This window comes from Leopardus geoffroyi, chromosome X, assembly GCF_018350155.1.
Source record: "Leopardus geoffroyi isolate Oge1 chromosome X, O.geoffroyi_Oge1_pat1.0, whole genome shotgun sequence".
Taxonomy (NCBI): domain Eukaryota; kingdom Metazoa; phylum Chordata; class Mammalia; order Carnivora; family Felidae; genus Leopardus; species Leopardus geoffroyi.
The window spans coordinates 1,389,217-1,415,145 of record NC_059343.1 but is presented as its reverse complement, the minus strand read 5'-3'; the positions used below and the strand labels follow the sequence as shown (position 1 = coordinate 1,415,145).

The window sequence follows — 25,929 nt, the reverse complement described above, 5'->3', positions numbered from 1 at the left end:
CTGGCAAGGGTGTGGAAAAACGGGAACCCTCTTGCACTGTTGGTGGGAATGCAAACTGGTACAGCCACTCTGGAAAACAGTGTGGAGGTTCCTCAAAAAATTAAAAATGGACCTACCCTATGACCCAGCAGTAGCACTGCTAGGAATTTACCCAAGGAATACAGGAGTACTGATGCATAGGGGCACTTGTACCCCAATGTTTATAGCAGCACTCTCAACAATAGCCAAATTATGGAAAGAGCCTAAATGTCCATCAGCTGATGAATGGATAAAGAAATTGTGGTTTATATACACAATGGAATACTGCGTGGCAATGAGAAAGAATGAAATATGGCCCTTTGTAGCAACGTGGATGGAACTGGAGAGTGTGATGCTAAGTGAAAGAGGTCATACAGAGAAAGACAGATGCCACATGTTTTTACTCTTATGTGGATCCTGAGAAACTTACCAGAAGACCACGGGGGAGGGGAAGAAAAAAAAAAAAAGAAAGGTTAGAGAGGGAGGGAGCCAAAACATAAGAGACTCTTAAAAACTGAGAATCAACCGAGGGTTGATGGGGGGTGGGAGGGAGGGGAGGGGAGGGGATGGGCATTGAGGGGGGTGCCTGTGGGGATGAGCCCTGAGTGTTGTATGGAAACCAATTTGACAATAAATTTCATATTAAACATAAATAAATAATTAATTAAAAAAGAGAGAGAAAACAAAAAAAAAAAAAAGAAAAGAAAGAAATACTGTGGTTTCAGACGAGAGAATACAGAAGTCTGAACGAGGTGCATCCCATCTGCCACGAGGCACGGTATCTAAAGAAGGGCCGTTTGCAACAACACGCGCGGAAACGCCTAGTGCCAACCTCGCCTCCCGTATTTTGGCCCCAGGCGGGACTTCTGGAAAAGCATAAAGACTTGGTTGTAGACGTAAGAGAAGAGTTTTCTTGGAGGAATAAAAGAAGGCCGTTAGTTCGAGGGACGTAGCCTCTGACAAGGCGAGGCTTTAGCATATGAAACGGTTCACATTTACATTTCAGATTCATGCATCTCTCCGTGTGCATATCGTATGGTTCACTTCAGGGCACGTGACGTATGAACACTGCACCTGCTCCTTCCTTGGGAAAACCATTCCATTTTCGCCCGATGAGTATCTACTCCACCCTATGGATGGTAGTATTAGTCTAGTAAGAAGCTCAGGGTTTAAATGCTTTTGTTCCCTGGGATCCAATCTCTTCGAAATGCTAAGGCACGACCCAAGCCAAAGACAAAAAAAAAAAATGCATCCTCTATGCCAGCAGGTTGGGGGAGCCACAGCATGGTACCACGATCTCTCTTCCCCCCGCGAACATCGCATTACATCTCAGCAACTAAATTAAAACGGGAGAACTTTTGGCTAAAAACGCAGAGCTCACTTTTCATAGTCCGTGGTTTCCTACCTGTTTTGGTCGATATAGCCTCTTTTGTTTTTACTCCCTGCTGGCACAACAGTTAGCTTCCTGGGTGATTTGTGTTAGAGGGAACGGCACGACATAGTTTGGAAAACACTTCACTCAGAGGATAATGTGGCAATTCACGCCAGAAGGCGCGTGAGCTCCATGGACCACGCACCTTATGAGACCCACAAACCCCCGTGCTAACAAGGCTGTTAGGACTAGTTCTACACATAACGCGTTTTTTTACTTACAAAAGTTTCCTGAAACAAACATGAACTAAATATTTAATAAAGTCCCTCTCTTTTCAAAACACCCAACTCACACATTTAACTCTGACTTCTTCCACAACCCACATTTCTTTTTTTTTTTTTTAATATTTATTTGTTTTTCAGAGAGAGACAGAGCATGAGCAGAGGAGGGGCATACAGAGAGGGAGACACAGAATCCGAAGCAGGCTCCAGGCTCCGAGCCATCAGCACAGAGCCCCACGCGGGGCTCGAACCCACGAACGGTGAGATCATGACCTGAGCCGAAGTCAGACGCTTAACCGACTGAGCCACCCAGGCGTCCCCCCCTCAAGGCTTCTTATTTTTTGTACAATCTCATAAACTCGTTGAACCCCCAAATCAAAAAAAAAATGCCCATCCTTCTTTATTTCACCCACAGCTTTTCCTAAGTCTTTACAACTAAGTGTAATTTCTGCCTTCACAGAAGTTTCTGACATAATTAGCTTATTAGTCTGGTTGACCAGGTATACAGGTGATAGACTACGAGTGACACATTTTCCTCCAAGGAGGACAGAATTACAAGGGGGAAAACTGTGAGGGATCCCGAAGCCAACGCACAGTGACAGGTGTGGATGAAGCCTGTCTGGGACTTTATGATGAGTGTGGACACAAGTGACGTGCCAGTTCTCAGTCCATATGCTGGCAGTCACACGTCCTAATGCCACCATGACAGTCTGAAGCTTCTCACTCAACCCAATGGGAGTCCAAGAAATCTATGTGATGCTGAGGGTCACGTCTCCTAATACCACGATGACCTTCTGAAGCTTCTCATGACATTCTGAGCTTTCCCAGTCAACCCAATGGGCATCCGAGGGATGTTCCTGACACTGAGGGTCACGTCTCCTAATGCAGCCGTGACCTTCTGTGCCTTCACATCAACCCAATGGGTGTCCAAGGGAGTCCATATGCTAAGGCTGACATAGGTGCTGATGGGGTAGCATCCATGCTTGTTTGGTGGCTCTGGAATAAATATACTCAGTGTCCATGAACGAGGTGCATCCCATCTGCCACGAGGCACGGTATCTAAAGAAGGGCCTCTCCCCCCAATCACATCAGCACATTACTTGGCTCTGGTAGGTGAGCCTTTTGCAAAATCTGCATGGCTTCATCCTGTTCCCCCCGAAGTATCATGAGTGCTGGCAGAAAGCATTTGATAACTCCATGCATCTTTGCACAGGACAGAGGACGCCCCCCAGAAGCTGTCCACCAGATGCAATGGGTGTGTGCTTCGGGGTAGCCCAGCGGAGTCTCCTGCATGGTGGGTGTGCTCAACTGGGGGCAGAGGACAGACTCGGGGTTTGCAAAGACAAAGTTTCCAGCCTTCCAAGGGAAGGAGGGAGCAGGGAGGGAAGGAAGGAAGGAAGGAGGGAAGGAGGGAGAATGGAAGGAGGGAAGGAAGGAAAGAAAGAGGGAGGAAGGAAGGAAGGAGGGAGGGAGGGAGGCACGCTCTGACGTCTTGGCAGGGCGTTTGGGAAGACCAGCCCAGCCCTGCGAGGCGGTGGCTGAGACTCTCAAGCTGGAGCCGCCATCCAGGCAGCTTTCAAGCGACAAAATTTGTGCGTACAGAAATGCCAGGCTTTCACTGTTGCCAATTTTCCCATCGCTGGAGGGATGGAAATATTTTGCAAACACCTGAACGCCTTATCAAGCTGAAACAGAGTTTCTACAGTATGGACAAGCGTGGGATTATTTCCAAAAAAAAAAAAAAGAAAAAAAAAATTTTTTTTTTGGCCACCAAAAATCTCGCAGCTAAAAATAAATGCATTTGGATAAAGCCTGGGAAGAAAAGTACTATTTTCATTCCAAAATACCTCTTTTTTCTTTTTTTCCGATGGGTGCTTCACGGCTGATGCATTTACATTTGATAACATTTTGTCGACTGTTGTAAACTTGTGTTAAAAGTTAGCTGGCAAATGAAGTCCCGCCATTAGTTAGGAACGTGGGTTGTTGGTTATTTTTTAAGTGTGTAAGATAGGGAAATAATGCTGAATATGGACGGCCACGCCTGGACGTCCCCAGAGGCCGATCTCTGTGGGTGTGTCCTGTCAGGGAGCCCGTTGTATAATTAATAAACGGTGACCTCAGGTGGTCCATGAGGCACATCAACAATCGTATAGAAACCCATTTGGGGGCCGCGACTCGCCAGTGAAATTAGAGTTCCGTAAACCCTCAAGCACGCGGGATATATGGGGAGGTGACAAAGTAAACCGGAAACAAGTAAACTCGTAACAACGTACCCGGCTTCCAGAAGGGATGCTTTCGACCAGCTATCGCTGACCTGCCACCCCAGTCACCTTCTGGGAACCCTGATGGGGGTCACAGCGCCCTGACTAACTGAACGGGGCTTAGCACGGCTCTGTGTTCAAAGTAACTCGAAATGGAAAAAACAAACCAAAAAAAGAAAAAAAAAAACACAAAAACACACAGTCGGTGCAGCACAGGCAATGTCCTCAGTGCTGAGCAAACACAGGGTAAAAGACATCAGCATCCGTAGGGATTCATCTCCAAGTATTCCCGCGGGAGTGCAAATTTCAACAAGGGGTCCACAGCCCCCTGCACCCCCAGCCCCGGAAACTAGGGAACCATTTCCACATTTTTAAACGGCGGCACCATAAATGGAACCCACAACCCATGAGACATCCTTGAAGTGTCTTTATTAGCCTACAAATTCTGGAAGATTTAATGTTTATTTAGTTTTTTTTTTTTTTAATGTTTATTTAGTTTTGAGAGAGAGAGACAAAGCACAAGCAGGGGAGGGCCAGAGAGAGAGGGAGACACAGAATCTGAAGCAGGCTCCAGGCTCTGAGCTGTGAGCACAGAGCCCCACGCGGGGCTCGAACTCACGGACCGCGAGATCATGACCTCAGCCGAAGTCGGACGCTTAACCGACTGAGCCACCCGGGCGCCCCCATTTTTTAAAAATGTTTATTTATACTCTCTGGTATTTTTTTTTTAATTTTTTTTTTCAACGTTTATTTATTTTTGGGACAGAGAGAGACAGAGCATGAACGGGGGAGGGGCAGAGAGAGAGGGAGACACAGAATCGGAAACAGGCTCCAGGCTCTGAGCCATCAGCCCAGAGCCCGACGCGGGGCTCGAACTCACGGACCGCGAGATCGTGACCTGGCTGAAGTCGGACGCTTAACCGACTGCGCCACCCAGGCGCCCCTCTCTGGTATTTTTTAAGAAAAATTTGCAGAGACCCGCAATGGGGCAGCAGCATTTCCTGAAATAATTGGAAATGTGTTTCCTTTTCCTGTGTTTTGTTGTTGTGGACGAGTGAATAATGTTTTGGGATCCAGCATTCTGCACGTCCAGGAACACTCAGTCAGCCTGGGAAACACAGCCGAAGGGACTCACGTCCTATGCCAGAGGGAGGACCCACCACCTTACAGAGGGCGTGCTGACAGAGTAACGCGGGTTTCGTGTGCCTTGTTGGGGGACTGGGGATCACAGAAATGAGGTGGTGAGTCGAGGGACGTGGTTGGTATTGGTGCTGGGATGCTGAAGGCAGTTTCAGGCTCGAGATGAGGGGGGATGGCAGTGAAATAAAGTTATATTTAACAGATGTTGTTTCTGAACCTTTATTTGAGATGCACAAGGAACAGGAAAGGTTCAGGGAAGCAGAAGATTGGGGATTGCAAAGGTGTGCTAGTCAGGGTCTGCAGGGAAACAGAACGATTTAGAAGGAGAGATGGATGGATGGATAAATGATGGGCAGATGGATAGATAGATGACAGATATATACATATGGTGGATGGGTGGATGAGTGGATGGATGGATAGGTGGGTGGATAGATAGATAGATGATACATAGATGATAGATAAATAAATACGATGGATGGGTGGATGGATGGGTAGATGGGTGGATAGATAGATACATAGAAAAACAGATAGATATGATGGATGGATGGATGGATGGATGGATGGATGGATGGATGGGTGCATAGATAGATAGATGATAGATCGATAGAAAGATACATTATAGATCAATAAATATGATGGATAGATGGATAGATGGGTGGATAGATAGGTGGAAAGATAGATACATATAGATACATAGATAAATAGATATGATGGATGGATGGATGGATAGATGGACAGATGGATGGTTGGATGGATGGATGGATACATAGATGATAGATAGATGATAGATAAATAAACATGATGGATGGGTGGATGGATGGGTGGATAGATAGATACATATAGATACATAGATAAATAGATATGATGGATGGATGGATAGATAGATAATGATTGATTGATAGATAGGTAGACAGATGATGGATAGATAGATACAAAAACAGGTAAATGGATATATAGATAGATGGATACAAGGATACATATGATAAGGAATTGGAACATACAGAGATAGAGAAGCCCCACGATCTCCCATCTGCAAACTGGAGGCCCGGCGGAGACAATGTGTATGTGCTGGTCCAGAAGCAGGACAAGAAGACAGATTTCCCAGCTCAAACAATCATGAAGAAAGAATTTTCCCTTCTTCCTACTTTTCCTTTTTTTTTTTTTTCTGTGCAGACCGTCACCTGATTAGATGAGGCCCACCCACACAGGCAAAGCCGTCTGCTTTACTGACCTCCCTGCCCCCACCCCCCATCCCAATGCTCCTCTCATCCAGAAACGTCCTCCAAGCCACAGCACCCAGAATCACATTTATCAAAATGTCTGGGCACCCGTGGCCCAGTCAAGCTAAGACGCGCAACTCAGCCACACAACAGGAGCTGGGAGGTTACCGGTATTTGGGAGAAAAATGCTTCCGGGTGGTGAGTTCCGGGCGGGAGGTGAGCAGGGCGGGCATGCTGACCACGGTTCGGTGGGACAGGGTCACATCCGTGAGAACGGGTCCTCACCTTGCAGGGACAAGGGCTGTGGGATTGCTGGGTTGCAAGGTGGCTTCAAGTATCAAGGAATGAGCACCGTCTGCTCTGTGAGAGCGTGCTTGTTTGCGGCTGGACCCCAGGCAACCCTGATGGCTGTCCACCTCCAGGCCTCATTTTGCTGCAGGCACTGTAGACAAGAGTTTGCCAGCTCCTGACCTCGCGTGTGGAGCCCTCTGTCTGGACTCAGGTGCGCTGAACTCACACTTGGCTGAATCCCTTCGCACCTATGGTTGACCCACCGCGTGTGTGTGAGCAGACACTGGTGTGTGTGTGCCCACGGTATTTTTCCACTTGCAAAATATCCCACCTTCCTGCACAATTTTTAAACTAACAACCACCAAAAAAAAAAAAAAAAAAAAAAAAAACCAACGCAAAAAAACCACCCGTGAGTGTTAATGAGATGCCAAATTCAATTTTCCTGCTCAACAGAAACATGTGTCTTCCTGGGGGCGGAGGTGACAGGGTCTGTCACAGGCTCACTGCCTCGGGCATAATTCTGCATTATCACAGGCTATGGCAGGACATCCGCCCGACACCCACATCCCCTGGGGGTGTCTGTTGGTGAACAGAGAGCCAAAATCCGGAAGGAGGCTTGAGTGTACAAGACCCGTTTTTTTAAAAAAAAGACCAACACACAGGACACGAGTGTGTGTGGGGTCTGAGTGCCTGTCCCCCCGCTCAGGGGTCTGGGACAGTCCCTGCAAAATCTTGGGAGAAGCCAGCGGGGTGGGTCAGCCAGTCGGGTGGAAAGCTCTCTTCGCTTGGGAAGATGTCACCCAGTGGAGAGCACGCTGTGGACATCTCCAGAGCCACACAACCTACTAGGAGGCACGGAAACCCCACCCCCCAAACACGACACTGGTCTTTTTGCAGAAACCTGTATTTCTAGTCCCAGAGTCTCTGCACGTGCATTAGTGATCTCCTGCTGAGCAGCAAAGTCACAGACGTCACACATTGTGTTGCTTAGAACAGGCACAGTGTCCCTCCCGTAGTCACGGGGACCGGATGAGGCAAGGCTGTGAATATTACGGGGTGGGGATCACGGGGGGCCCTTCTGGAGCCTGCCCGCCACCACGTAGATGCTCCACTCCCGATCCTGCACAGAAATCTGTCCACGGCTCCAGTATGAGGCTCCCACAACTATCAGTTTTGGGGAGATGACCCCAACCGACAGCTGCTCTTGCTGATGGCAAATACCGGGATATCCTGCTCGAATTTCCAGTCATCTCTAGCAGCTGTGTGGTAAGGTCCAATCAATAACAGTCATTGTTCAACTTCCCTGGTTGTTGACTTTGCCCGTGGTCACCACGCAGCCAGGCAGCATCGACCCACCGTAGCGGGAAGGGCGTGGAACTCAAACCAAGATGGCACCATGCCCGCTGAACTTGGAACCATTTCCTTCGCTTACATCTCTACGGGGGCAGAGGCACAAAAAGAAGGCGATGCCATACATGTAAAAATAAAGTAGAAAACCACACACCCGCCTCTAGCGTCGACTCCAGCCAAACGTTGACGCAGAGGCCAAGCTGAGCTCCCACGTCTACACGGACCACAGTCTCTGCTCGTAAAAACAAGACACAAGCTTTACTTCAAGTGGAAGGTGTGACAGTCCCAAACAGAAAGCACACAATCATGGTGCAAAACCAGAATGGGACTCGAAGACTGGATCTACGACACAGTCAGGGGCCGGCTTACAAGGCGACACAAAGGCGGAACGCGGCTCAGGAATTGTGTCCAAACAATCCCACCCCAACCGCGGCAGACTCGGCGGGATGTTGACGCCGTTGAAGGATTCACTGCGAGAGCCGTGGGGCTTCAAAGGGATAAATCCTAATGGAACGAAAATTCCTGAACAGCCAGGCAAATTAGATATGACAAAAACACAGCTTACGGCAAGAGAAAGCGTTTGAAGGACGAGACACGCACAGATCACATCCACAAATCTCCCACTGTTGGAACTTACTCTATGCCAAGCTTTGTATCACGAGGGCTTCCAAAGCTGAATTGTCATTGGCGCTCAAAAGGTTATAATACTACAGTATCAATACCAGACCAACAGGGACCTGGTTTAGTCAGTGGAATAAGTGAGTTATAATTAGCTTTTCAAATAATGCTTCATTCTCGTTGCTTTTTTCTTTCCTTTTTTTTTTTTTTTTTTTTTTAAAGAGCCTACTAAGTCAGGTCATTTGAAATCTCTCTCCTACGTCCTGTAAGTCCCACAAAGGCTCTATTTTCTCCAGGCACTGGGCATGACCAAGGGATGCTCTCGATGTATGGGGAACCATGTCAGAACTAGCAGGAAATACTGAGCCGCCATATTGGAATTTCAATGGGGTTTTGTACGTTCAGCTTTTCCGAGCCGGATACACGGTTAATCTATGAGTAGGCATAAAACTTCACACTGGTTTCTGATTCTAACCTTGCAAAATAACCCCCCCCCACCCCCGCCAGTTCAATCTTCCATTGATGACGTGGAAACCAAATGTGAATAATGTGGAATACCATGGATGTGAACTGTAATCAAGGCTACTTAATTTTCTTAAATTTATTTATTTAAATTCAAGTTAACATACAGTGTAGTCTTGGCTTGAGGAATAGAACCCAGTGATTCATCCTTTACGTATGACACCCAGTGCTCATCCTGAAAAGTGCTCTCCGTAATACCCATCACCCATTTAGCCCATCCCCCCACCCCATCAACCCTCAGTTTGCTCTCTGTATTTAAGAGTCTCTTATGGTTTGCCTCCCTGTTTTTATCTTATTTTTCCTTCCCTTCCCCTACATTCATCTGTGGTATTTCTCAAGTTCCACATATGAATGAAATCACATGACATCTGTCTTTCTCTGACTGACTTACTTCGCTTAGCACAATAATCTCTAGTTTCATCCGCGTTGTTGCCAATGGCAAGATTTCGTTCTTTTACTTTAAAAATCCAGTTGGGAGAAGACAAAATTTGGGATATGATGCACAGCACACAACAGCCTCTTAAGCGAGTGCACACGGAAAATGGTACCAAGTCAACCTCAGTGAACATCTTAGAAAACAGACCACTTCCGACGGACATCTCCACTTAGTCTCAGGCACAGCAAAGACCCCAGTGAATAAATAAAACTCCGTTAATGGCGGGCAGGTCAGGCGCATCTGGGGTTTCCATCCAAGGTCTCCAAATTGTTCCCTTGAATAAGTTCAGTGGCAAGCACACCAACTGGGAATGTCTCCCTTGGTTGAGAGAGAAGTCACTTGAAATTCAGTATTACCAAAGAGGGAAAGACTGTGGATCCGAAGCTCGGTGGGGAGTAAAATAAAAACGTTTCAACGGCAGGAAAGGAGACATGCTTTTCCACATGCCAGGCTGTCTGCTCACAGGGTCTCATTTCAATTGTCACGGTAGCTATAGCATTAATATTAAAATCTGCAGTACCAGGCAAGGGACCAAGACTCATTGGGGTAAAACCCAAGAAAGTTAGTGCTGATCAAATATGTACACAAAGGACCACTGCAGAGAAGTGATGGCCTCTTCCCCCTGCCAACAGCCTCCCGGTGGAACTGTGCCAGCTGGAAAGGTAAACCTTTGACCTCATCCTTTCGAGCTGGGACTGCACGGAGGGCACAGGACACGAGAAATTCAATGTCAGCCACGTCAACGCTCCGCTTGAGTTCTGTAACAAATGGGGGAGGGAGCTCTCCAGGCACATAGTCCAAAAGTCCAAAGCCCTTGATTTTGGACAATGGGCTTCTATTTTGGGGGCCTCCATTTCCCATCCACTCCCGAATTCTTCCATTGGTTGGAGACACTCAACATTTCCTTACAGAAATTAGGACAGGATTACCCACATGCTTCCTCTGGGACACGTGTCATTGGATCTTCAGAGATGTTTCCTTGAAGGAGGCAACTCCTTCTTCTGCTTCCTCACCCAACGGAGCTGAAATGATACCACTCTCTGGATCCTTTGCTTCTGTTTTCGGAGCCTCTTGGGCATGCATGCCAGGCACAGTACTAGGTATTGGGATAAAACAAGGCCACAAGAGAGATGAGTTTCCCACCTCCTTGGAGCCTGACTCTACTTGGCATGATAAGCCTTAATCAAACAACTGCACAAATATACATTAGGATTTGCCAGCCTCTTTGACTTTACTCTTCACTTTAGGACTGGAATAACGTCTACATTTATTCAGCTCAGCACAGGTGTATTGAATGCCTACCCAGCACCATGACCGGTCCCGAGAAGACAAACAAAGATCAGCCATCTTCTCTCCTAAGGAGCCCACAGTCTGGTGGGACAAGACAACGAGCGTATCAGTAATGGGATGCATGCCATGACTCCATTAAAACATGGATGACACGTCTATCCTGGGATCCGGACTCCTCATGAGGTCCCTCTGTCATCAATGAACAGGAGCCTTGTTCATCTCTGGCTGCTTATGTCCTCACCACTGCATTCCTCCTTCCTTCCTTCTTTTGGAAAAATATGAAGACATTTCCATGTCTAACACCTCATAGTTTCTGACATCCTACTCCATGCCTGGGCCGATCTAGGCACTGTGCTTATCCATCTGTAGTGCAAACAGCGTCTGAAGTGCACAATACAGAGAGAGAGCGCTACATAGAGATACAGAGACAGAAGTAGGGACTCAGACATCCACTGTAATATAGGTACAACATCAGTACAGAGATACAAGCATAGGTATAGATAGAGGTATAGAATCAACATAATTACAGAGCTATAAATGTATAGTATAGGTGTAGGCATAGAAGTCAAAGTACACAAATATAGATAAAGCTCTATAGAAACAGGTATAGGGACAGATACAAGTATACAGCTATAGATACAGGTCTGGTGTTGATGGAGGGGTAGAGACAGAGATGCATAGAAATGCATATGGGTAAATGTATACATATAGGTGTATACACAGAAGCGCAGGTGTACACATAGGTAAAGGCGTGTGCATGTAGGTATGTATATAGAAATGGCTATAGGACGGGGCGCCTGGGTGGCGCAGTCGGTTAAGCGTCCGACTTCAGCCAGGTCACGATCTCGCGGTCCGTGAGTTCGAGCCCCGCGTCAGGCTGTGGGCTGATGGCTCAGAGCCTGGAGCCTGTTTCCGATTCTGTGTCTCCCTCTCTCTCTGCCCCTCGCCCGTTCATGCTCTGTCTCTCTCTGTCCCAAAAATAAATAAACGTTGAAAAAAAAAAAAAAAAAAAAAAGAAATGGCTATAGGTAAAAGTGTAGGGACAGACACATACCTGTCAGTACAGGAATAGATATGTAGACACGGGTATAGTACAGGTGCAGGTGGACAGGTAACGGTATCTAGGTCCAGGTATATGGGCGTACACACGGGCAGTAGACAAGCACCTCAAGAAACGTTAGATGGAACATCACAGGAGTGGGGAGGAGGGACCAGCCAGCCCCCTGGGAGGAGCAGATTCAGCACCGTGACAAACAGAAGAGACCACCTCTTGGTGGGGCCCGGAAGGTCTCGCTCAGCACCTGTGGAGGACGAGAGCGGGTTCCCGGTGGGGGCTCACGTAGACGGGAGGGCAAATCCAGTCTGTGGGAGCCACGAATGGGGTGTGCATTGGGAGATGATCCTGGGTCACATTACCTGGGTTTTCTTTTTTTTTTTTTAATTTTTTTTTCAACGTTTATTTATTTTTGGGACAGAGAGAGACAGAGCATGAACGGGGGAGGGGCAGAGAGAGAGGGAGACACAGAATCGGAAACAGGCTCCAGGCTCTGAGCCATCAGCCCAGAGCCCGACGCGGGGCTCGAACTCACGGACCGCGAGATCGTGACCTGGCTGAAGTCGGACGCTTAACCGACTGCGCCACCCAGGCGCCCCACATTACCTGGGTTTTCAATGCCATATGGTCTTTACACATCAGAGAATGGGTAAACCTTAGGGGCTCACGCTTCTCATGAACCTCAGCTTCCTGTCTCTGGATTTTCTTCTCCCCTTCGTGCTGCCATGTCTTAAACACCTGGGTGTCTCACCTTCACCTGGAGGCCACACCATTGCTATTGGTGCCACGGAGGCCAAACGATGGTGGTCCCTTGGGAGAAGCACCTAGAGCGTCCAGAAGATGCAACCCCAATCCTTGGGCCAGTGGTTGTAGTCTGGGTGACATTCCAGTCTCTACTCCTGGTGGGCCAGCACGGACCCCTGAGCCTGAGTCCTTCTTCCAGGGACTCGATCACGGATGTGTCTTTGCTTCTTTCCTCGGTGGCTTCAACCAAACACAGAGCAGATACACCTGTTCCTTGCACCTGCTCCTGGTCAAGGTGAGTCCTGATGTCTGAGCTCCCTCGGCACCCGGTCGTCCTGCTCCCTCACACCCAAAGCCTTTGGCTCATCTGCATCCATGGTGCAGTTTTCTGGATGCACACGTGGGGCGAAACACATGGAACTCAAGAGATGGCCCCAAAAGGCACTGGCTCAATGATGTCCTTTCATAAAAATAAGAGAAAAGGATCTGACGTGATGAATCAGCAATATTATCTGATGGTCGGGAGATGAACAATGCTTCCAGAAGATGGTCTCTTTCTAAATCAAGGGTAGGTTTTAAGACAGGCTTGCTTTTCTTACTTTCCTTGTTTCCCCCCGCCTTTTACTTTAACAGGAAGAGATCTGCTAACAGGAACCAGCTTTCAGGATGTCAAAATATTTTTGCAGCTTCCCTGTGAGCAACAGAACCTTTTTAAAAATTTTTGTCTCGTGTCATGCCACGTTGGATGATAAAGTTTCATGGTTTATTCTCAAGAGAAGATGACTCCTTGTCTCTTTAACATATGGGTGGGGGCCTGTGCATGCCTAAAACTCCATCGGGAACTTGATGGGCCAAGTCTGTCTGTCTATCTATCATTCTATCTATCTATCTATGATTCTGTCCATCTATCCACCCATACATCATATATCTTATCTGTCTGTCCATCCATCCATCCATCCATCCATCATATCTATTTTATCTGTCCATCCATCATATCTGTTTATCTATCTATCTATCTATCTATCTATCCATCCATCCATCCATCATATCTATCTATCTATGTATCTATCTATCTATCATCTATCCATCATATCTATCTATCTATCTATCTATCTATCTATCCATCCATCATATCTATCTATCTATCTATCTATCTATCTATCTATGATTCCATCCATCCATCCATCCACCCATACATCATATTTATCTATCTGTATCTATCTGTTTATCTATCCATCATATCTATCCATCCATCCATCCATCATATCTATCTACCTATCTGCATATATATATATATATATATGTATACACACACATATATATATGTGTGTGTATATCTATATACATCTATATATCTATATATCTATAGATATAGATAGGTATATCTATATATAGATCTATATACATATATAGATATATATAGATATAGATATAGATATATAGATATATCCTTTCAAAATAGAAGAATTTAAATGTGCAAAACAGAAGTGAACATCGAGTCTGGACTTGCGGTTTCAGCGGGAAGGCAGGGACATGTAAAGACTACTGATTTGGCAGCCAGATCTGTTATATAAAGTAGCTTTCATCTACCTCCACAGAAACACTCAGAACAGGAAATAAGCTAAGATGAATAATTTATTTGTTCAATTAAACACATGGAGCCCTCCGCACACATGCCCTAGAGACCAAGCTCCAATAATTAACACGGGGATAAGTCAAATAAGATATGAAACAGGAGAGTGAATTCCTGGCTCATGAAATCCAGAGACAGAACTTGTATTTTCTCTCTTGGTAAGCTTCCTGCTTCTTATGGGTTGAATGACAAGACTTTTCAAGATACTTACTGATTTGTTTTAAAAAAATTCTCATACATGTCTCTTCCAAAGTCTGAGTTTGTCCCAAATATGGAAGAACCAATGGTTTTGTTTTATTCTTTTAAAATCAAGACTGCAGTCACCTGGGTGGCTCAGTGGGTTGAGCATCCGACTTCGGCCTAGGTCACAATCTCCCGGTGTTTCCTTATAGTTCTGGAGGCCAGAAGACAAGACGAATGTGCCTGCTGGGCTGGTTGTGTCTTGGGGCCCAAGGGGAGAATCTGTTCCTCCCTCTCGTCACAGCTTCTGGCGTTGCCCACAACCCTTGACATGCCTTGGTTTGTCGACACATCACTCCCATGTCTCTCTGCTGTAACATGGACATCTTTCCTTGTGTCTGAATTTCCCTCTTTTTAAAAAAAGTTTTAAGTTTATTTATTCTGAGGGAGAGAGAGAGAGAGAAAGAGAGAGAGAGAGAGAAAATCCCAAGCAGGTTCCACACTGTCATCGCAGAACCCAACGTGGGACTTGAACTCATGAACCATGAGATCATGACCTGAGGTTAACTCAAGAGTTGGACACTTAACGGACTGAGCCACCCAGTCATCGCCAAATTTCCCTCTTTTTATAAGTACACCAGTTGTTGGATTAGGACCCATCCTAATCCAGAAGGACTATCTCAACTCATTATCTCTACAAACACCCTATTTCCAAAGAAGGTCACAGTCACCAGTTCCGCGGGTTGGAACTTCAAAATATCTTTGGGGGAGACACAATTCATCCCATAACACATTCATTCATTAACTATTTCATGAGCACATCATATATGCCAAGCTCTGTTCTGGCCACTGGAAATGTGGTAAAGAATACCTCAGCATAATCAAAGTCCTCATGGGATTTCCATCCCTCTGTGTGTGTGTGTGTGTGTGTGTGTGTGTGTGTGTGTGTGTGTGTCTACGTGTGCATGGGTACGTGTATGCAGTTGGTTGAGTGTCTGACTTGGGCTCACATCATGATCTCACGGTTCATGAGTTTGAGCCCTGCGTCGGGCTCTGTGCTGATGGCTCAGAGCCTGGAGCCTGCTTAGGATTCTGTGTCTCCCTCTCTCTGTTCCCCTCCCCCAGTCATACTCTGTATCTCTCTCTCTCTCAAAAAATATATAAGTAAACATTAAAAAAAAATTAAAAAATGTCAGGACACATCTTAGTGAAGACACAAACAGAATGTCAATGTTGGGGCAAATCCCAAAGGTCCATTGTCTACCTTGTTCATTGTGCAGATAAGGAAACCCAGACCAGACAGGGGCAGTGACCTGCCAAGTGCCATGTGGACAGTGCTGAACTTTGGATATCACGTCCAGTGACCTTGAAACCACACAAAAGAGTCCAGAAGACAAGAAAAATAGTGGCAACTTCATGGAGCTTGAAATATTCCTTTCTGTTGGTCTTTTTAATTAATTATTTTTATAATTTTAATTTCTTAATTGATTTATTTTTTAATTTTTAAAATTAATTTATTATTTTAATTAATTTATTTGTTTATTTTGGGGAGGGGGGCAGAGAGAGAGGGAGACACAGAATGCGAAGCAGGCTCCAGGGTCTGAGCTGTCAGCACAGATCCCAACGTGGGGCTTGAACCCACAAACCGGGAGATCATGACCTGACGGAAGTTGGACACTTACCCAATTGAGCCACCCAGGTGCCTTTTTAAAGTTTGGATCAGCCATGCAGAGCTTTGAAAGCAACTTCCAGACGCAAAATAATGACCTTCTTTCTACCAGGTGTCTAGTTATTGGCTCACAAATGCTATTCATTTCTCTCTCGTAGAAAGTTTGCATGTTATTTATCAAATCATTTGCATGTGCCAGCCCTCCCTGGACCCCCCCCCCAGTCGCAAGAGCAGCAAACACGGCCTTATTTTAACCCCCCACTGTGGGGCGCCTGGGTGGCGCAGTCGGTTGAGCGTCCGACTTCAGCCAGGTCACGATCTCGCGGTCCGTGAGTTCGAGCCCCGCGTCGGGCTCTGGGCTGATGGCTCAGAGCCTGGAGCCTGTTTCCGATTCTGTGTCTCCCTCTCTCTCTGCCCCTCCCCCGTTCGTGCTCTGTCTCTCTCTGTCCCAAAAATAAATAACCCCCCACTGTATAATGGATTCTCTTGGGCCAAACCACGGGCCATGAAGAATGGTGGTGTAGGTCCACATCTGGAACGAAGGAATGAAGCAAAATGAAAGAACCCTCATTTTCCTTGATTTCCTTCTGCTGGTTGAAGGAGAACCTGTTCCCTTGTCTCACGTTCCTAGCCCCCAAATCATGTCCAGGTAAGAAGACTTCTGTAAAGAGGTGGAAGGAAGTCTCCTTACCAGATAGAGTGTGAGTTCCCATCTGTATAATCCCTCTGCTCCAGAGGAATATCTCTTGGGGGGTGTCACTGGCAGGCACCTGTCCTGTGTAAAGCCAGCTCACCTGGCTGCAGGTTGGCTCCACCTGATGATGATGGCCTGTGGCCCCAGGATGACAGCAAATCTTTTTTTAAACTTTATTTTAGAGAGAGAGCATGAGCAGGGAGAGAGGCAGAGACAGCCTTAAGCAGGCTAGGAAATACGGCAATGTGATACGCACCTTTTAAAGTGTTTTAGTTAAGATAACACATGTAAATCTTATACGTGTACATTATACACGTACATATTCAAAATTACATTAGATTCACATGTCAATTGCGTAAGACAAAGCCTCACCGGGGTCTGGTTCCAGGTATTGTATTGAACTAATCCAAGAGGCAACAGGCTTGATTTCTAAAAATGCATTTGGACTGAGTGCTCTGCAAACAGAGGCCAGTTCATCCTTCTAAACATGAGGAAATCATCCGAGTCCAAGTCAAGGACAGTAGGTACACACGAGCGGTGCTCTGCTGGCGATTGTCCTGGGGTCCAAGCGCGTGATGGGTACATCTGGCCTGATGAAAAGCCTGATGAAAGAGTGAATGCATGAAGGAAGGTTTTAAAATGGCAATAATCACCCGTGTCTCACAGCCCGGGGCTTCACGCGTGAGGCTTCTCTAAATACCTTTTATAATCTGCACAGTGTATTTTGTCCTTATTTTAAGTGGCCTTCACCGACTTCACCTCTTTGTGTTTCGGGGAACACAGCAAACCGGGTCGGTGCATCAGTAACCAACTGATCCGGTGACCTCTGATCCCACCCAGGTACACTTCACTCTTCCCCATCCCTGCGGATCTTGGGACAACCTGGTAAGTGGAAACCCTGCAGGTGGCCCACCCATGTACAGGCTGGGGGATGAGTCACTGGTTCTGTAGGACTGTGTAGGGGACATGGCATCCGTCCAAGGCGGTGGTGCCCACATGCACACAGGCGGTGACTTCACTGAGGTGTGTTCACCGCTCAGAACACACAGCACGCACCATGCAAAGTATAAAAAAATCCGGAATGTCGTGGGGCGCCTGGGTGGCTCAGTCGGTTAAGCATCCGACTTCAGCTCAGGTCATGATCTCATGGTTCATGAGTTTGAAACTTGTGTCAGGCTCTGTGTTGACAGCTCAGAGCCTGGAGCCTGCTTCACATTCTGTGTCTCCCTCTCTCTCTGCCCCTCCCCTGCTTGCACTCTGTCTCTCTCTCTCTCTCAAAAATAAATAAACATCCAAAAAACTTAAAAAAACAAAAAGTAAGACAGTATGTTCCCTTTATAATAAAAAAATAAAAGTTCTCTTTATAAAAAAATAATAAAAGTAAGACAGTCTGTTTTCCTTACAATAAAATATCCACTATCAAGCCATGAAGATCTTTCACCGTGAGCAAACTTCCACATCATAAAATTGCAATCATTGTACAATTTTCCCAAATCACCTCATTTTCACAGGCCTCACTGCAAAAGGAAGTAAGTCACAAAATACCATCGACTCCACCAAAAGTCTTCTAGAACTGATACATGAATTCAGCAAAGTCGCAGGATACAAAATCAATGTACAGAAATCAGTTGCATTCTTATACACTAATAATGAAACAACAGAAAGACAAATAAAGAAACTGATCCCCTTCATAATTGCACCAAGAAGCATAAAATACCTAGGAATAAACCTAACCAAGATGTAAAAGATCTGTATGCTGAAAACTATAGAAAGCTTATGAAGGAAATTGAAGAAGATACAAAGAAGTGGAAAAACATTCCATGCTCATGGATTGGAAGAATACATATTGTTAAAATGTCAATACTACCCAAAGCTATCTACACATTCAATGCAATCCCAATCAAAATTGCACCAGCATTCTTCTCAAAACTAGAACAAGCAATCCTAAAATTCATATGGAACCACAAAAGGCCTCGAATAGCCAAAGTAATTTTGAAGAAGAAGACCAAAGCAGGAGGCATCACAATCCCAGACTCTAGCCTCTACTACAAAGCTATAACCATCAAGACAGCATGATATTGGCACAAAAACAGACACATAGACCAATGGAATAGAATAGAAACTCCAGAAGTAGACCCACAAAACTATGGCCAACTAATCTTTGACAAAGCAGGAAAAAGTATCCTAATGAAAAAAAGACAGTCTCTTTAACAAATGGTGCTGGGAGAACTGGACAGCAACATGCACAAGAATGAGCCTGGGCCACTTTCTTACACTGTGCACAAAAATAAATTCAAAATGGATGAAAGACCTGAATGTGAGACAGGAAACCATCAAAACCCTAGAGGAGAAAACAGGAAAAGACCTCTCTGACCTCAGCCGTAGCAATTTGTTACTTGACACATCCCCAAAGGCTAGCGAATTAAAAGCAAAAATGAACTATTGGGACCTCATGAAGATAAAAAGCTTCTGCACTGCAAAGGAAACAATCAACAAAACTAAAAGGCATCCAACGGAGTGGGAAAAGATATTTGCAAATGACATATCAGACAAAGGGCTAGTATCCAAAATCTATAATGAACTCACCAAACTCCACACCCGAAAAACAAATAATCCAGTGAAGAAATGGGCAGAAAACATGAATAGACACTTCTCTAAAGAAGACATCCAGATGGCCAACAAGCACATGAAAAGATGCTCATCGTCATTCATCATCAGAGAAATACAATTCAAAACTAAAATGAGATATCACCTCATGCCAGTCAGAGTGGCTAAAATGAACAAATCAGAAGACTATAGATGCTGGAGAGGATGTGGAGAAGTGGGAACCCTCTTGCACCATTGGTGGGAATGCAAACTGGTGCAGCCGCTCTGGAAAACAGTGTGGAGGTTCCTCAAAAAATTAATAATAGAACTACCCCTTGGGGCATCTGGGTGGCTCAGTCGGCTGAGTGTCCAACTTCAGCTCAGGTAATGATCTCACGGTTTGTGAGTTTGAGTCCCACGTTGGACTCTGTGCTGACAGCTCAGAGCCTGGAGCCTGCTTGGGATTCTGTGTCTCCTTCTCTCTCTCCACCACTCCCCTGCTCACGCTCTGTCTCTTCCTCTCTCTCAAAAATACATAAACATAAAAAAATTTTTTAAAGAAAATATAGGTCTACCCTATGACCCAGCAATAGCACTGCTAGGAATTTACCCAAGGGATACAGGAGTGCTGATGCACAGTGGCACTTGTATCCCAATGTTTATAGCAGCACTCTCAACAATAGCCAAACTATGGAAAGAGCCTAAATGTCCATCAACTGATAAATGGACAAAGAAGATGTGGCTTATATATACAATGGAATACTACTTGGCAATGAGAAAGAATGAAATCTGGCCTTTTGTAGCCACACGGATGGAACTGGACAGTGTTATGCTAGGTGAAATAAGTCATACAGAGAAAGACAGATACTATATGTTTTCACTCTTATGTGGATCCTGAGAAACTTACCAGAAGACCATGGGGGAGGGGAAGAAAAAAAAGTTAGAGAGGGAGAGAACCAAACCATAAAAGACCCTTAAAAACTGAGAACAGGGGCACCTGGGTGGCTTGGTCGGTTAAGCGTCTGACTTCGGCTCAGGTCATGATCTCACGGTCTGTGAGTTCGAGCCCCGTGTCGGGCTCTTTGCTGACAGCTCAGAGCCTGGAGCCTGTTTCAGATTCTGTGTCTCCCTCTCTCTCTGCCCCTCCCCTGTTCATGCTCTGTCTCTCTCTGTCTCAAAAATAAATACACGTTAAAAAAAATAAAAAAAAAACAACAAACTGAGAACAAACTGAGGGTTGATGGGGGTGGGAGGGAGGGAAGGGTGGGGGGTGGGCATCGAGGAGGGCACCTGTTGGGATGAGCACTGGGTGTTGTATGGAAACCAATTTGACAATAAATTTCATATTAAAAATTCTATTATATATTATAATACTATAATAATATATTACAAATTATAAATATAAGTTATTGTTATACATAATTATATTATAATATATATATTATTACTTATTATTGTATTGTATATAATTGTCTTATGTATTATGTATTATCATATGTGTATTTACATATTGTACCTTATTACTATTATCTTATTCTGCATCTATATGAAATTATGTTTATACATTTACATATGTAATATAATAACATAATTACATATGTAATAATATTATATGTTATATATAATTATATGATATTATAATATATGTATGTATATATACATATACATATATACATATGTAATATATGATGTATGGATTATATATCCATACATAATGAGGAGAGAGATGAGGAGAAAGATATATATATAATGAGGAGAGAGATGAGGCAGAAAAGTTTTTGAAGAAATAATGTCCCGAATAGCTAGAAACCATCAACAATGCAAGCACCCACCAAGAGGTGAATGGATAAACAGACTGTAGTATTTTCATACAATGGAATCGTACTCAGCAATAAAAAGGAACCAACCACAGATACGTGGATCAATATAGATGCATCTCATTTTCTCACAGAAGATTTTAACAAGAGTATTTATGATGTGATTGCATGTATGTGAAGTTATAGAACAGACAAAACTAACTTTGCTTGCAAAAACATAAAAAAAAAAAAAAGATTGGTTCTTGGTGGAGGGCTGACTGGGGAGGCCGTGCCACTCACTTTTCTGAGCGATGGCAGTTTTCTACATCTTGATGTCTGGGCATCCAGTGGTCATGGGCATTTGTCCAAACTCATTGAATGGTGCGCCCAAGATGGGTGCCTTTTACCGAATGTACGTTTGACCCCAAAGAAAGGACTCTCACAAATAAAATGTGCTTTATTACATAATGAACAGAGGTGGGGGAGGTGAAAGGAACACCATTTAGATTTTTATGTCATTGCATTTCTGACTGAAACACAGTTTTCTGAAAGTCAGGTGTGCATCTTACATTGTCCTGAAGTCCTCACTTTATTTTCAAAAATTTTTTAATGTTTATTTATTTTTGAGAGAGAGAAGACAGAGTGTGAGCAGAGGAGGGGCTGGGATGGGGGGAGACACAGAATCTGAAGCAGGTTCTAGGCTCCTAGCTGTCAGCATGGACAGCTGACGCGGGGCTTGAACCCACGAACCATGAGATCATGACCTGAGCCGAAGTCGGAGGCTTAACTGACTGAGCCACCCAGACGGCCTTCCCCCCCTTTTTTTTTCTGAAGTCCTCATTTTTAATTGAGCGCAAAGTTCTCTGGAGAATCGAGGAGTGTGAGTAAATACGACCATGCCAAAGTCCTTCTTTGCCATCAGAAAAGTATCTAACGCTAGACGCTCACCGGTTGTAAACAACATGTTGAAAATATCAGCCACTGAGTGATAACAAAAAGGGGAAACGGTGTTGCAAAAACATCAGAAACCTACTGGAAGGCACCAGCAGTAAGGCACGGATGCTAAATTCCATCTTGGCCAATCCATTTCCAGAAATCTTGGTTTTCGCCATAGAAATGATACCAACACTTAAAAAAAAAACAGCAACAAATAAATCAAAGCTGTAGGAGGAAGGCTCGTGTACTTAAAACCTGTGTTATCTGGGCGTGGGATTGTGAGTGCCATCTTGTAGATAGAAGACTCAACCAAAGGTTGGGTGCTGTGCGGAATTTTCCAGATTCGGCCATCTTGGATGGGTCTGTGCCTTCTCCTGGGCACAGGTGGGATTCATCTTGTCCTCTGAAGCTCCTGCCCCTGTTAACAGTCTCTGGTTTCCTCCTGAGCAAGCAGGGGCTTCCATCACAAAACACCAGCAAGTTACCTTGGGTCTCATGTGGATGTGGACCCACCACGTGGACAATGAGAGGCAGACAAAAGGTAGGGGCTGGTGCGTACGATGCATTTCTTTGGGTGTCTTCGTTCTGCTCCAAGACCAGTTGGTCCCAAGGACCGCTGGCCTCGTAGAAAAATCCCAACATTAATATTCGTGCTCGAAGCCCTCAACCATGGCCCCAACAAATCCTGGTGGGATATGCCCGCCATGAGTCCTGTTATTCTCTCAGAATGAATGGCCAGGGGCCACATGATTGGGAGCACTTATACAGGACACAAAGTAAAATCAGGGACCAAGAGTCTGCGTGGAATAAATGCTCCTGGGAAAATGAGAGCAAACCCAACATACAAAAAAAAAAAAAAAATCTTTTTTTTTTTTAAATTTTTTTTAACACTTATTTATTTTTGAGACAGAGAGAGACAGAGCATGAACGGGGGAGAGGCAGAGAGAGAGGGAGACACAGAATTGGAAACAGGCTCCAGGCTCTGAGCCATCAGCCCAGAGCCCGACGCGGGGCTCGAACTCACGGACCGCGAGATTGTGACCTGGCTGAAGTCGGGCGCTCAACCGACTGCGCCACCCAGGCGCCCCCCCAAAAAAAAAAATCTTAATGGAAAAAGTAGTCGTAACTTCAATCATAACCATAAACATGGAGGGGATATAATTACAGAATTTCCAGGGCCATCAACGTTGACATCCAACTACACAGATTCCCAGGGAAATAGAGTCAGGCATTTCCTCACTTGGAAAAGAATTTGCTTCCCCAGAATAGAAATAAAGAGAAAAACAGAACATAAATAGTATTTTCTAGCCAGGGTCAAAAACAGACCCTTGAGAAGAAGGGTGGTGGGGGGTGGGGTCGTGATTGGGACAAAAGGTTTAAAGCAAAGGAATTTGAGGAATGACGTTGAAGACTTCAGGTGCAGGAATGACTAGCTTCCCTTCATTTTTAGAGTCCTAGCAGGAACAATGTCCGAGGAGTTCAGAACTTTTCCAGATCGCGTACACTGAGCACATGAGGTCCTGATGCCCAAAAAGGTTTTCCCATTTTCTGACTTCTCTGACCGTGTTTTCTCAAATCCTCCAAGGGTCTACACTCAAAATAAACAGGATTGCATACAATCCCGCACGTTGCAAAATAAGGTGAGTCCTCGGGGGCCATTGTAAAATGCTCTGGGGGACCTTCCAAGTGCTCTGGGAAGCAACGCACATGGGAGATGTTTGCAGAGGGGTTCCGTGGCCACCCGAGGCCGCCTCGAGGCTCAGGAGGACAGCCCGCTTTGGAGAAAGACCTACGCCCAGACTTGATTCAGCTGCACCTGCCTGCTTTCTCCTGCTGCTCATCACAAAGACACGGAATAACATTGGATTGCAGACTTGGAAACAGACCTCAACAACACCTGGTCTTGCTTTTCCCCCAGGGGCACTTCAGATTTACCCCTTATTCTGTGTGCACCCATGGAGACACCTGGCGTCTTGCACCTGTTTGCACAGTTAGGGACCACGAAAGGCAGAACAGAACAAAACAAAACGAACAAACAAACAAACAAAAAAAAAACCCAAACAACCAAACAAACTGCACCAAAACTGAAAAACCAAACAACCAAAGAAACCATAAACCAAAACACAAAATACAAAAGTTTTGCAATGTTTTGAAAGCAAAACACAAAAGTTCTGCAATGTTCACTGTCTGGAATTTTTTCAAAAAAATTTTTAAATGTTTATTTATTTTTGAGAGAGAGAGAGAGAGAGAGAGACAGAGCGTGAGCAGGGGAGGAGCAGAAAGGGAGGGAGACACAGAATCCGAAGCAGGACCCAGGCTCCAAGCTGTCAGTACAGAGCCCGATTTGGAGCTCGAAGTCATGGACCGCGAGATCATGACCTGAGCTGATACCAAGAGTCTGAGGCTTAACCGACTGAGCCACCCAGGTGCCCCAAGCATCATGTGTTCGAGGTCCGTCCATGTGACAGCACCCCTCCACACTCGGATCCTTTTCCTGGCTGAGAAATACTCCCCCGTATGGAGGAACACATTTCCCCAAAACCACACCTTGGAGTCCACCCCAGTTTTCTGTCCGATTTCTTTCAGGATTTACCAGCATGTCGTGACTCACTTGCCCTGTGAGCATTTTCCAGAATCTGCATTTTTAACAGGTGCCTCAGACTTTGTGTGTGTGTGTGTGTGTGTGTCTTTTCTGGCCACTCTGGATCCCACCTCTAGGACACACACTTTAAAACAGTCTCTCCAGACGGGTAGGGGAAACATCCGGGTGCTTGCTCAGCTGGGCTTGGCGTTTGTGGCCTTGCTGGTCAGTGAAACACCGGAACGCCCCCTCCCCTCCACCACGTCCCTTGGCCGCCACACTCCCAACCACACGACGCTGTAAGGGCCAATATTCGGGCCCCATACCCTATGCTTCCATATAGAACTCGAGACCCTTGAGCAACCTACTAATTCCCCGCTCCACTCTGCTCCCCCCTCACCGCACGCCCCTTCTGATCCCGGGGGCCAGGCTCAGACCTTGCTTGTCGCCTGACCACTAGGCTCGAGGTCCCCGCCAGCTTGTGGGATTATTGCAACAAGACTACCACACCCTCCCACGGGGACCAGGGCCGCGTGGAGCTCCTGTTCCTAAAATGCCTGGAGGCTGACTATCCTCACGTGCAAACTCACGTGTCTACCTAGCAGACTGCATTCTGCCCACCGCCACTTTATTTTTTATTTCGTTATTTTTTAAGTTTGCTTATTCATTTTGGAAGAGAGAGAGAGATTGAGCATCAGCAGGGGAGGGGCAGACAGCAAGGGAGAGAGAGAGAGAGTATCCCAAGCAGTCTCCGCACCCGGTGCGGAGCCTGAGGCCAGACTCGATCTCAAGAACCGTGACAGCATGACCTGAGCCGAAATTGAGAGTCAGTCGCTTGGCCGACTGAGCCTCCCAGGGGCCCCCCTCCCCACCCCCGACTTTAAAACAAGGAAAACTGTAAACACAGTCCGGAGCCCTTAGGGTTATCATGAAGTCCTGGCACTGCACACGGGGACCTGCGGGAGGGCGTGGCCGCGGGACAACCACACGGGAGCCCCGTTCTGCCTCACCGTCTTCCCACAGAGGGTTTCAGCCTTGGGGTTGTGCCTCCTCTTCGGGCCCAGATCAACCCACCTCCAAGCGGTGGGGCCCGCGGCTCCTCGAACGGACAGGAATCTCTAGACCACGCTGTAGCAGGCCAGCCAGTGGCCGGGCCCGCGTCCCCGCGGCAGCCGTGAGCGTGCATCGTCACACGGCACAGGGGACTCTGCAGACGTCACTTAGCTATGCACCTGAAAATAGGCAGGTAATCCTAGA

The 25,929-nt window shown here is 46.0% G+C and overlaps 1 long non-coding RNA gene across 3 annotated transcripts; it reads right to left on the bottom strand.

The window, feature by feature from the left end:
• Nucleotides 1-9,379: 9,379 nt before the first annotated feature.
• On the bottom strand, nucleotides 9,380-25,897 carry LOC123594917. Of its 3 annotated transcripts, none has more exons than XR_006710940.1 (6): nucleotides 25,747-25,897; nucleotides 22,577-22,707; nucleotides 17,146-17,375; nucleotides 16,771-16,944; nucleotides 12,460-13,288; nucleotides 9,380-10,605 (listed from the first exon to the last, which is right to left on the bottom strand). It is a non-coding gene; the product is annotated as an uncharacterized LOC123594917 (long non-coding RNA). The 3 variants fall into 3 exon arrangements; XR_006710941.1 differs by having other exon boundaries at nucleotides 16,771-16,908; XR_006710939.1 differs by having other exon boundaries at nucleotides 16,771-17,375.
• Nucleotides 25,898-25,929: the final 32 nt, after the last annotated feature.